The sequence below is a fragment of the Nansenia antarctica genome (genome assembly GCF_963989245.1).
Source record: "Nansenia antarctica genome assembly, chromosome: 4".
NCBI classification, from domain to species: Eukaryota; Metazoa; Chordata; class Actinopteri; order Argentiniformes; family Microstomatidae; genus Nansenia; species Nansenia antarctica.
The window spans coordinates 12592946-12606017 of record NC_137689.1 but is presented as its reverse complement, the minus strand read 5'-3'; positions in this window follow the sequence as shown (position 1 = coordinate 12606017).

Genomic DNA, 13072 nt, shown 5'->3' with positions numbered 1-13072 from the left:
TTCCCTGGAGTTTCAGACCAGTCCAGTGTTGTTGTTGTTGATGTTGATGAAGGTCCATGAGAGTCCGTCTGGCCCCTCTAGATGTTAGCTGGTGGCTCTGTCCAGCAAAGGAGGCTGTTGCCCTGACCTGTGTGAGAGGGTCAGATATACAGTTCTCTGAGACCCGAACAGTCTCAGAGTCAGACCGCACCCACTCCAGGGACACCCCGGCTCGGACACAGAGGTCATTCAGGTCTGGCCAATCAGACCAGACTCCAAAACCAGCGGAATGAGTGTCCAATTTTCCGCTGGGTTTCCTCTTGAACCCAAGGAAGTGGGGCTCCGCCCCCCTGGCAACTGGGACCTTCCTTCTCCTCAGGTCCAGGAACATGGAGGAGCGGGCCAGCTCCCTGACGTCCTTGTCGTCGTTGTTAAGCATCCTGAGAAGATGGGAAATTCTCATGCTGGTGTAGATCCATTCTACATTGGGGACCCCTAGCCCTCCCTCCCATTGGGGATGAAAGATGATGTCACGGGTGCTGTGTGAATTGAGTCCAAGCCACCTGCGCACTACGCTCACAGTCTTGTTGTTCATTTCACACAGCACTTTCTGGGGGATGTGGACATTGGCACGCATGCATCAACTCATGCACACACACACACACACACACACACACCTGCTCTCAACCAAGGTCATCTATCTGAAATGTCCCCTAGACTTGATGACACAAACACATTGTATGGGGTCATAATAGATAGGGTCACAGCAGTTATTTTGCACAGTGGGAATTTAGCTTATAAGCACGCACACAACTAACCATTTCACTCAAGAGGTGAAATAGTGAAGAGAATAATAGAGTCCCTCTAAGCAACACAAAGTATACATTTCAATACAATTACCCTTCTACCGTGTATGCCAATGTAATGTTGACAGTGAGCTGTTAAATCATACAGAATATCACATGTATGTTAAGCTGTGTTTTAAAGCAATCACACTGACTTCTCCTGTCTACACTTAACACTTAAAACTGTCCACTTAAAACAGACTTCCATGATCTGAATACAATATGAATTTTATAAACTGTATTGACACAATAAACATGGGAGAAAGATGAGTTGGGGGCTCACATGGAGCAATGAAGGGGTAAAATGCCTCTTAGGAAGACTTGAGAAAACTAATGCTGATACATTCAACATGTTCAGTAACAAGTTCCGTGACAGGATTTCATCAAACCTGTGATTAGTGCTGGTAGAAATAAACCTCAGCCAACAGTATATCAAGATGCATGATGTCCTAAGGAGAAGTGGCAGCTTGGGGGATGAGAAGTTCCCATTGTATGATGACATGATGAATGGCCCCGACCCATTTTTCTCTGCTCATTCATACAAATGACAAATCAAATCAATCGAATGAAATTGTATTTGTCACTTACATCGCATACAGTCGTAATTGATGGTGAAATGCTTTGGGATATTGCTCTTCAATCAACAACAGTCAACAACAATCAACAAATCAATTTTATATTTACATTTCCATTTTTGGCATTTAGCACTCGCCTTTATCCAAAGTGACTTACAGCAAATACTTTTGACTAAGTAAGTGAATCATCTATCCACCAGTCATAACAAGAAAAAGTGATCTATGCTTAGGCCAGGAGCCATTGGCAGTCATAGTGCTAGAAGAAGGAAGATTGTAGAAATTGCTAGAAGTGCTAGAAGAAGGAAGAATAGAGAAGGTAGAGAAACTGTACAGGGAGGTACAGGGGAAGTAGATGTCTCAGGACAGTTAAGGTGTAGCCTGAAGAGACGGGTGTTCAGTCTACGGCAGAAGATAAGGAGTGATTCTGCAGTCCTGACAGCAGTGCGAAGGGTGCCACGATACTAAAGAGTCGTGACTGGGTAGCACGACTGCTGCATCCGCGTAGAGGCGATGGTGCCCGTCGGCCAGCAGAGGTGAAAGAGCGGAGTGAACTGGCTGGTATTTGGGGGATGACCATTGCTTCCAGGTAGAAAAGGGCTGTTCCCTTTTGAGCCAATTGGGAGCCATTGAAGGGTGTGAAGTAGAGGGGTAACATGGGAGAATTTGGTGAGGTTGAACACCAGGCAGGCGGCAGCATTCTGGATGAGCTGTGGAAGCAGGGAGCCCAGCCAGGAGTGTGTTGCAGTAGTCAAGACGGGAGATTTACAAGTGAGTGATTTACAAGTGAATGTGCCGTTACTCAGGTGAGGAATGAACATATCCCTCTGATGTTATAGAGGATCCACACAGGATAAGTGGTTGTCAAGGATCACCCCAAGGCTTCTTGGCTGTCAGGGAGGAGGTTACAATAGAGCTCTCTGCTGTGATGCTGTGAGGTTACAATAGAGCTATCTGCTCCAAGATGAAGTCTTGGAGAGGGCAGGCTTTCCCAGGTAGGAAGAGTAGCTCAGTCTTGTGAAGGGATCACCCTCCATTCTCACCACCCAACCATGCCCCTACCATGGCATTCCAGAGACTCTGGACGGTGTGATCTGGGGCTCGAGCACTGATGGACATAGTATCCCCACAATGCCATCCAACTCCTTGAAACCTGAACTCAGCCTTTCCCTCCAGGCACCCATGGTGGAGGTTGCCAACCTGGCTTCCCCAGGGACAGAGGAGCAACCACAACCGGTCACAATGCTGGTTTACTGCCCTTGGTCTCCACAGGACTTGAGGGAGGTGGCAGACACACTGCCAAATCTAGGAAAAGAGGGGACAGACAGATTTATAAGGGCCATGGACATGATGATTGACCAATACAAAACAAAAACTCAGGAGCTAGACTGTGTACTGATGACAAAATTACCATTGAGATGATCGTTGGTAAAGGGAACGTGCTCAACGTCCCCAGGTCAGATGACAAGCATAGGCCATGTCAGGGGCCTGCCTGAGCAACTCAGAAACCAATTCCGCAGATGGATGAACTGTGAAAAGATCACAGACTGTAAGCAGGAACCAGACGACAGAGTGATTGATTATAAACTGTGGTTTGTGAAGATATTCCTAGACCACAGTGGGATGGCCCAACCAGACGGTGACCAGGACAACCCATGGGAACAACAATGTAAACTAAGAATGTTAGCAGGATTACTACCAGATAGAGAAACAATGTGAAAAAGAACTGTGTCACCTACGATGACGGGTGGATGGGGGATGTCTGGTCTTACATAAAACATGCAGAGAAGTTCATAGGGATCAAAAGGATCAAGGATCAAGGACAAAGTTAAAGAGAAGACGGGCAAGAAGTTCCAGATGGCCAAACTGGCCTACTACAGTGGTCAGAGAGGCTGGAGGAGATACAATGAAAGAGGAGGTAGAATTGTATTTAATATCTATTTAATATCTTTCAGTTGTTTTTAAATGCTACCCTCAAAACCTCTTCATAATTTTATACACACGACCCCAATACTCTACTATCTTTTTCAATGAACTTACAGAGCTTCTATCCATCATAGCTACTGAATTTAACTGTTTAATAATTGCTGGGGATTGTTTTTGAACTTTAACAACATGTGAAACTTCCGACTCATAATCAAGGTCATACTCTGGACCTTATCATCACCAAAGGCCTAGATATTTCAAATATTATTGTAACTGACATTGCCCTATCTGACCATTTTTGCATATTCTTTGACATATCTATTTTCCCTGTTATTCAAACTATGACTAAACCTATTTCCAAATGACATATAAATGAAAACACTGCTCATCAAAGCCTTTTCCCCCTAAAACTTCTATGTCAACCTCAGTAAACAACCTTCTAAACGATTTAAACTTAAAAATCACATGGTATTGTAGCGAACGGGAACTGGTAGTGTAACTCGCCCCATGCGGGAGTCGAACCCCGATCTCCCGCATAACCGCCGGCCGCGCTAACCACAACACCAAGAGAGTTAACTCCCTTGGAGGAGCTGTTAACGGGCCTCATACAGGATCGTTACACTATCCTCACCGTTCGGGAGAGCGTGCCCTCACGCTTCACTATGTCAAGTCCCTCACGTGGACACGGCTCTCCGATGGCCTTCCTTCCATCCCACTTCAGACACCAGTGTAGCGAACGGGAACTGGCAGTGTAACTCCCCATGCGGGGGTCGAACCCCGATCTCCCGCATAACCGCGGCCGCGCTAACCACAACACCAAGAGAGTTAACTCCCTTGGTGGAGCTGCTAACGGACCTTATACAGGTTCGTTACACTATCCTCACCGTTCGGGAGAGCGTGCCCTCACGCTTCACTATGTCAAGTCGCTCACGTGGACACGGCTCTCCGATGGCCTTCCTTCCATCCCAACTTCTGACACCAGTGTAGCGAACGGGAACTGGTAGTGTAACTCGCCCCATGCGGGAGTCGAACCCCGATCTCCCGCATAACCGCCGGCCGCGCTAACCACAACACCAAGAGAGTTAACTCCCTTGGAGGAGCTGTTAACGGGCCTCATACAGGATCGTTACAGTATTGATGGTATTGCACCCTTAAGGTCCAAACACATCTATGGTAAACAAAAAGCTCCCTGGAGAACTGCCCCATCCATAAAGACCCAAAAAAGAGAATGTCGCAAAGCAGAGAAAGGATGGAGAAAAACAAACTGCACTATGATATATATGAAGAGATTCTTCAAAACTATAACTTAGAAATAAGAAGCGCCAGACAATCGTTTTTGTCTAAGATCATAAACAATAATATCAACAACGCCCGCATCAAAAATGTTGACAGACTAACAAATCCCCCAACACCCATTAATCAGGAATTTCACTCAACTAGTAAATGCAATAAGCTTGCATCCTTTTTTAACAATAAAATAGAAACCATTAGACAAGGCATTAGCTCTTCTGTGTCAGGCATGCAAAACATGTCCCCATTAACAACCCCAAATAGGGCTGACATAACAACCATGTCACAATTTAACACCGTTGACTGCAAGACTCCAGAGAAAATCATGTCACGTCTTAAACCATCCACCTGTGCCCTTGATGTCCTGCCAACAAGATTTTTTTAAAGCATATTCAGCTGCGTAACTCATTTATACTCTGTAATTGTTGTCCTGTACAATTGTTAGGCATACATTCAATATGTAGCTTAGGGCTAACTCTGTGGTGTTAAGAAAAAGGAATCAAAATAGAAAACGGTGCTATTCAGAATGTAATTTTGTAAGTCAGCTAAAATATTACAGATGGGATTTGATACTGGGATTTAGTACTGGGCCAAGATCAGTATTGCAAGAATTGTTGAATAAGGAAAAAGTGAAAGGTGTGTTCATGAATGAAGATGAATTGCATTGCACAGCAAGAGTCAGAATCCAAAGTTTGAGAAAGTTTGGTTTAAAGAGAAAAGTGACTTACTGTCAGGACACAGACTTTACTGGAGTAAGAATGTATTTTGTGCCCTGTCAGTAAGCAATAGAGGGAATTACACGTTGTTTAAGCATTATTAGAGAAAGGGATCATTGTTCCATGCCCAAACAGTCCATGTTACAGGGTTAGGCTACTTTCCCGGTTAAAAATAACGAAGCCAAACGAGAAGGTCAAACACAAGCATGCCACTTTGTGCAGGATCTTAAAAAGGTGACACAGGCACCTTGTAGCAGTATATTTGTTCTCAGTGGTCGACCTAGCTACGGCATTCTTTAGTATTCCTGTGCACAAGGATTCCCAATATTGGTTAGCCTTTGAAATTTCTGGCCAATTATATACGCGGACACGGCCCCATTTGCTGAAGCTCTTTGGGAAATTAGAATGTAGGGAGCACCCGAATACCATACATTGATGACCTTTTAATTTGCTCACCTGATAAAAAATGTACTCTCTTGAAGTAAAAAGCCACAAAGCAATTTTACAGAAACTACAATTTGCAAAAGAGGAAGATTGGTATGCATTTTGAATCATATGTAAAAATAGAAAGCATATAATACATATCTTTAAAATTCAACAGCACTGAATGCAACTGCAACAAACATTGCTTTAACATAATAACATTGTTGTGCATGACATGAAATAACAATTTTGTCTTCTTCGAGTAGTACATTTTCTAAATTTAATTAATTTAATTAATCTAATTATGTTGATAAACGTACATACAAAGGGAAAAAGTATCAGTGGAGACAGGATAGCGGCAATAACCAACATACCTAATATGCTAAATTAGTACAACCGCTCCACACCATGGCACTTGGCCAACACATTAAGCACTGCTGTAGCTCAAGGCCTTTCCCCTCTGCAGCAGGAGCGGTGTTGGGGTTACAGCCGCACCACACTCTGCAGCATCAATATGTTTAGAACACAAGATAAGCCATCTGTCTGTCGCAAGATTCCTCCACTACTACAATGTTCTGTTATCTCTCCCAAATGTTAGAAGGGAAAAGAGTAACAATGTACACAGACAATCGATATACATTTGGCATTGTGTATGATTTTTAGAACATCAAATACAACATGGGAAATTGATACATCATTTGTTAGACGCCATACACTTCCCCAATCAAGCCCACTGATGGCCCATTTGATCGTGATATGAAACCTCTGTGAAGGAAAACTATATTGTTTGGTATTTGTATACGTATGTATGTTTTCAGAAAGGGTTGAAGTTTTCCCATTTAGCAAAGCAGACTCCTCAGCAGTGGCAAAAGCATTGTTTTCTTTCTTTAAATTTGTATTTCAGATTTTATCCCTTTTTCACCCAATTTGGTATCCAATTGAACCCAACCTAGCATCCAATTATCCCCTGCCTATTGCGTAGGATCCGCCGCACGACCCCGTGGCCGGCAGCCCCAGAGGAGATCGCCAGGCAGACCGCGGGGCTTGCAAAAGCATTGTTAACTGAGTTTGTGCCACACCTGGAAAACTGTTAAGTGATAATGGGACACATTATGTAAATGAAGCAGTACAGAGAATGTCTGAATACCTAGGAGAACACACTGTGCCTAGCACTCACACAACGTAGAATCTTTCAAACATGTGTGTGAAGAAACGGGACTGAGCTGGATAAAAGGAGGGCAAGGCCTAGACCTGAGACTCGCCACCTGTTCACCACTGAACACACAGATGATACAATGTTATCATACTGTGATAACTTGTCAAAGGTCTTAAGTGACGTCCATAGGAGTGTGAAAGCAGCATTACATTACCAACACCCATTGAAGGCCCGCTCCATTAGATCAGACCTAGGGATGGGTGGCGATCAATGACTGCAAGAGAAAACACTGGAGCCGATCCAGGTGGACGGATCCATTCCAAGTGTTGCTGACTACTCACACCGCAGTGAAATGTGAGGTGAGCACAACATGGGTCCATGCTTCCTATTGCAAACCAGCTCAAGGGAGAAGAGGAGGTCGAGGGCCGCCCACAGGGATGCTTCTACTGCGGTGGGGTCCTCGCCATTGGTGCTGGTGCCATCCTCCTCTACTCCGTGATCATGTAATTTATTAATTAATAATAATTTTGCCATTTAGCAGACGCTTTTATCCAAAGCGACTTACAATTACGAATTACAGGGACATTCCCCCTGGAGTAACTGAGGGCTAAGTGCCTTACCCAAGGGCACACTAGAAGTGGTGTGGCTTCAGGCGGGATTTGAACTCACAACCTTCCGATCCCAAGTCCAACTCACGATCCACTAGACCACCACTACCCCCCTATCATGTGGGTGGGTGACCTGAGAATGGGACCAACGCAGGCCTGGTAGGGCCCAGAAGCAGACGAAGAGCACACAGGCTCACATACAAGGGGTGAAGTGCTTGTAACCTCTCAATCCTGCCACAAACACTCTTTTGCTGACTCCCCCTTCCCCTCTCACTACACCGACTCCCCTCAAACTGAGAAAAAACCTTCCAACTTGAAGCAACAGACCCAGATAACCTCACCACAAGGAGAGACATTCCCTGGTATTGAGACACGCTCAAATCAACAACCGGTCATCCAGTTGGGTCTGCACTCTGATCCCTCACAATGATGTAATGGGTTTGCCTTTCGGGTCAGGGCCTTTCAATTGTACTGAATTATGCAAGTGCTCGAACGGGTAGTCTTCAGATAATGGTGCTATAGACCTAACCATGAATGTTTTTCTTGTCCAGCTTAGACCTAAAGACACTACCTGTGACAGAATCTACCTATATCGAGTCAGGAGGTGTGACTATGTTTGATTCTTGGTATATACCTAAGTACAGTAAAAGAACATTCAGTGCTTTTCCTCCTGTATTTCATGTTGTTCCTTTAGTAGCTGCATGGTGTTGGAAGTCTAAGGGTACGTATATAGTTATGGGTAAGATATTATGTGATGTGACCATATCGTATAACACTACTTCTGCAGGTGCCACTATTTGTAATGCTGCAAACTGTGTTGACAGTGTTGTTCACTCTCACTGTCTATGGTTGATGTGACGGCTATGAGTAGCCTGGTTGTCTGTCGATATGTTTGTGTCTGTTGTAGTGTCTGTTCTGGTTGTCTGTGTCTGTGTTTGTATCTCTTTAAAAAGCTAAATAGGAGATGAGTCCAGTCCAGGGATGATACTTCATTTGGTTATAATTGTGTTGAGACTTTGTTCAGTTATTATTTAGTTGATACTTTGTGTTTTGTATTCAATAGTCACTTTATACTTTAAGGATTTGTTATTAGTGACTTTTTGGTTTATTGTTTTAAAGAACCATCCTCGGGATGTGTTTATTGTTTGTTTTGTTTTGAGGCATTTGTTTGTAGTTTCCAATTCTGTTTTTATCCTTACTATAAGACTTTTAAATTGTCTTGGCCTAATAAATATCTTTATATTACTTACCAACTGTAATTTTGTTACTTCTTCTTCACCCTAGAGAACTAGAACGTAACAGTTGAGAAATGGCATGAATACATGGAACAACACAACCTCACTCCCACACCAACCAAGACTGACTCTAGGCAACCTAGAAGAAAGAGAGACATAAATTGCTATCCACACCCACAGAGAGGGGCATAGTGGTGTCCCCGACTGTGAAGTTATGACTAGAACAAAGGACTGTGAGTAAAAGGACATACTGATTTCACATTTTGATTGAATGTAATGGTTCAATAAGTATTGGTCTCACAAGACCCCGCAGTCTCACAAGACCCTATTGTTTTCAAATCACCCCACATGTGTCAAGGTTAAGCATACAGTATATTGTCTATCACATATTTGTGATAGAAATATTATATTAATATGAATATTATATTTTTGAAGGTTGTGGAAATGTACTGCTTGCAGACTGTCGGAAGTGCAGTACTGGGCACCTGTTCACACCGTCAGCATCCCTATCTCTGTCCATGGTTATGGGCTTTAAGGAGGACAGTTCTGAGCTGCGCCTCAGAGATTTCACTGAACTTTGTTGAGAGTGTCTTTCTGCTTGTAAGTGTAATAAGCTTACATTGTGATTCATTCATAAATAATTCATAGTCTTTGCTGCTGGACCAAACTTGTTCTTTATCTCCATCAGCAATGGGGCCTGGGTCCATGGATATTCTTCAGGACCTAAATCTAAATCTAATCCATGTACAGATATAGGGCGATTTCACACCTAATTCATTTGCTAGGTGGATTTCCACAACACAGCCATGATTCTCGCCATCTTCCGTCTTCCAGATGATGCAGGCAGTGGTAAGTTACTACTAAATTATTACGTAGGCCAATGCCCCAATGTTTACATAAGAATATATATTTTTGTTTTGGCCTTTTTGTTTTTGTTGTGCCTGTGTGTCCTTTTGATAACCATTGGACTGTGAAGTGTGGGAATGTATATAGTATGTGATTTGTTTGTTGAACCCCCGCTAAATTTCTTGCCAATATGCGAATGATGCTACATCAGTAAATTATTTAGTATAGATCTGCGGTGTGTTTGCAATTGGGCAATGTGAAATGAACCAGACCAAATGAAAAAAATACAATGTAACAACCAAGTGAACTTTGAGTCGAACTTTAGCAAACGAATTAGGTGTGAAATCGCCCTATATCTTTACATGGATTAGATTTAGGTCCTGAAGGATATCCATGGACCCAGGCCCCATTGCTGATGGAGATAAAGAACAAAGTTTGGTCCAGCAGCAAAGTTCAGATCTTTACTTTTCCCAGGCAACGCTAATGGACTTCCGAATGTGCTGATTCTGGCAAAAAGAGGAGAAAAATGTGTTGCTGACATTTCTCTTGAATCTTTTGGGAATGTCACACACTTGTTGGGCTCACTACAATATACTGTATGCTTTTAACCTGGGGTAGAGAACAAGTGGGGGAAGACAAGACATTTCCACTTTGTTCCATTAAAGGAAGTACATCTGGTTGAATAATGTATATCATTTTATGTCACCTAGTTAATTTTGCAAGGGGTGGAAAATGACAAAACAACCTTAAAAGCAGGGGCGAATGTTGACAGCCCCTTGCCTAGACTGCTGACAAGACTGCTATTTGGATGGCCAAAGGGGCTTGTTAGACCATGTGCAATAATTTAGAAGTGGCACTCTAGCTTTTGTAGATATATAATGAAATTGCACCAATCCCCTATGGACACATAGACAATGTTTCAGCCCCATTTTTATTGAATATTTAATCTGTTTGCAGTGTTGTCACAAAGAGCAGTGACAATTCTCATCGTACAACCTCTTATGGCCCAACCTCACAGGGACTTTGAGTGGAGAAGAATGACGGCTATCTTTGCCTCAAGGCACTTGTTGCACTTCAATCACGATAGGATGAAAAAGGTCCATTGCTATAAAAGGACATGCAGAAAAAGTTTTCCGTAATGGCCATAGAGGAACAGACATCCATATTTAATCAGGTATTGAACATTGCTGTTAACTTGACTCATGCTGTAGTGCATGGTAACATGTGGACAGGCCATACCTGTACTTTTCCTATAGAGTGTCACAATGACGTATAAGTGCACAGCTCACAAAGTCCCCATGAAACTAGACTTTGCTTATCCAGAAACGGCTGAGATGTGGGACATGGTGGTGACGTGCTGAAAATAAACTCAAATGAATGTAATTTGAAAGAATCACAGTTGCTATCCTTTATAAGTAAGGCTGGCTGTGTTATTACCGGTAGGTGCATCGTAGCCTTGTTGAGATGGTGAAACCAAGTGATCCTCTAAAACATCCTAGCTGACAGTCATTTAATTAAAAATGCACATAATTGACTCTTGATTGACTCATGATTGACTCCAAGGTAATATTCATCCTTACATAATGCATTAATGCTATGCACCAGGACTGGGGTCAATTCAAATTCAAATTCTGTCAAGGTAAGAGGTGAATTGAAATGAATAGGGATGTACATTGATCCATTATTAGAATAGTTTAATCAACAAATGCTTTAGTTGACAACTAATATATATTTTAAAATTGCGTTTCTATATGCAGTATCAGAGTGATGACAACAAGTTAAAGTGAGATTAGGTGACATGTAGCCAAGAGTGTTGTACTAAGCAAAATCAGTTCGAACAATTGACATTCTTTGTCTAAATCTATGGGAAAAGGAATGACAATTCACACCTTTGATTTGGAGGCTGTCATTTCACTTTACATTTATGAACATAAAAAACATCTTGTGGACAACAATCCACTTCATGCATTGCATAGTCTTTCTTTCACCATGAAAATCTTGTGTTATTTCAGCTGATGCTATTACACAGCAACTTCATATTACTTACCGAAGGCCAAGGACCCTGGCCGCAAGGACAAACAGACTGAAGAACAGCTTCTACCACAGGGCCGTCCAGGCCCTGAACACAGCAAAGACCTAAGTTCTGGGCCCTGGACAGTCTGGACGGATTGATGGCAGCTGCTGGCCTGAAAAAATCAGGTGTAGTGCTGAGGCACAAACATGTACATTTCAAGCCTGCAAACTGTGACACTTTAAACAAATGTGAAATAATACTATTGTGCAATATGACAACCCTAGTCGTCTATCTGTACAGTATAGTACAGTGGATAGTGTACATAGCCTTTATTTATGTAAACCAGCTCCTTCCCTTCTTGTGATTTTTAAAAAAGTTTTTTTTCCCCCTTTCCTAACACCAGGGGAGCCACCCCTCCTAAATTTCGTTGTTTGGTACCTGTACTGTAGCAATGACAATAAAGTCCATTCATTCATTCATTCATTATGGTCCATTTTGCTGCAATACTGCAAAGAAAAAGTAACAATGATCATACTCTCCAATGATGGTCTAATTTTCCTTGATATGAACAATGCTTTCAAAAAGCAGTTTAAAAATAGCATGAAACCTATACAGTGATATGCATGGTGAGCGATGATCTTGACATAACTAAGGCGCTCAAAGGCCATAATTACCTTGTTAGTAGGATAAGAGGTTGCTGTGTATACAAGTGAACTAATGGAGGACATTTGCTGAGGATATAAAGCTGGAACTAGATTCCACATTTCATACAGATCGCCATCTACAAAAAAAAGAAAAGGCATCTTGTCCCAATACAGCAATGTCTTACCATTAAACATATTAAAATACATGGCCAATGCCTACAGCACAGTGGGATTGGCTTTTTAAAGATGGAGGATGTGTTTCAAGTCTGAAGCTAACTAATTGCTTTGCCATACATCTTCCCGGCAGCCCCTCACTCCGCTCCGGTATTAGTTTATCATTTAGGGGAAATGAGACCTCCTTATTTGGGATGACAGGGTAATGAGCTGGAGAAAGTGATGAGTTTTATTTATGGCGCTCCAGACTGATCCTCTGTGGTCCTCTGTCTTAGGAAGGGGCTTTCAGGAAATCCAACTGCCGGCACAATAACCATTCATCGGCTCCAGAGAGTCAACCGCTCCTCGCTTCTCCGATTGTGAGATGTTTCGTGACAGCATAATTGAATGCCCAGGCATTTCAATTCACTTTTGGCAAATTGTGCTCTCACGAACGCATTCTTTACTCTGTCTAAGAGGACAGCAAGTTAATTTAGAAGACAGTAATAGTATCACTTCACTGTATGTGACAAAGGCATTTAGAACACTTTTTTTTTTTCTTTTTTTTTTTGTTCCAGAAAAACAATAACAATGTTGGTTCTTTCTCCTGCAGGCTAGGAGTACTGTGCCCTCAGCACTAACTAACGTCGCCAGAGTACAAGTAA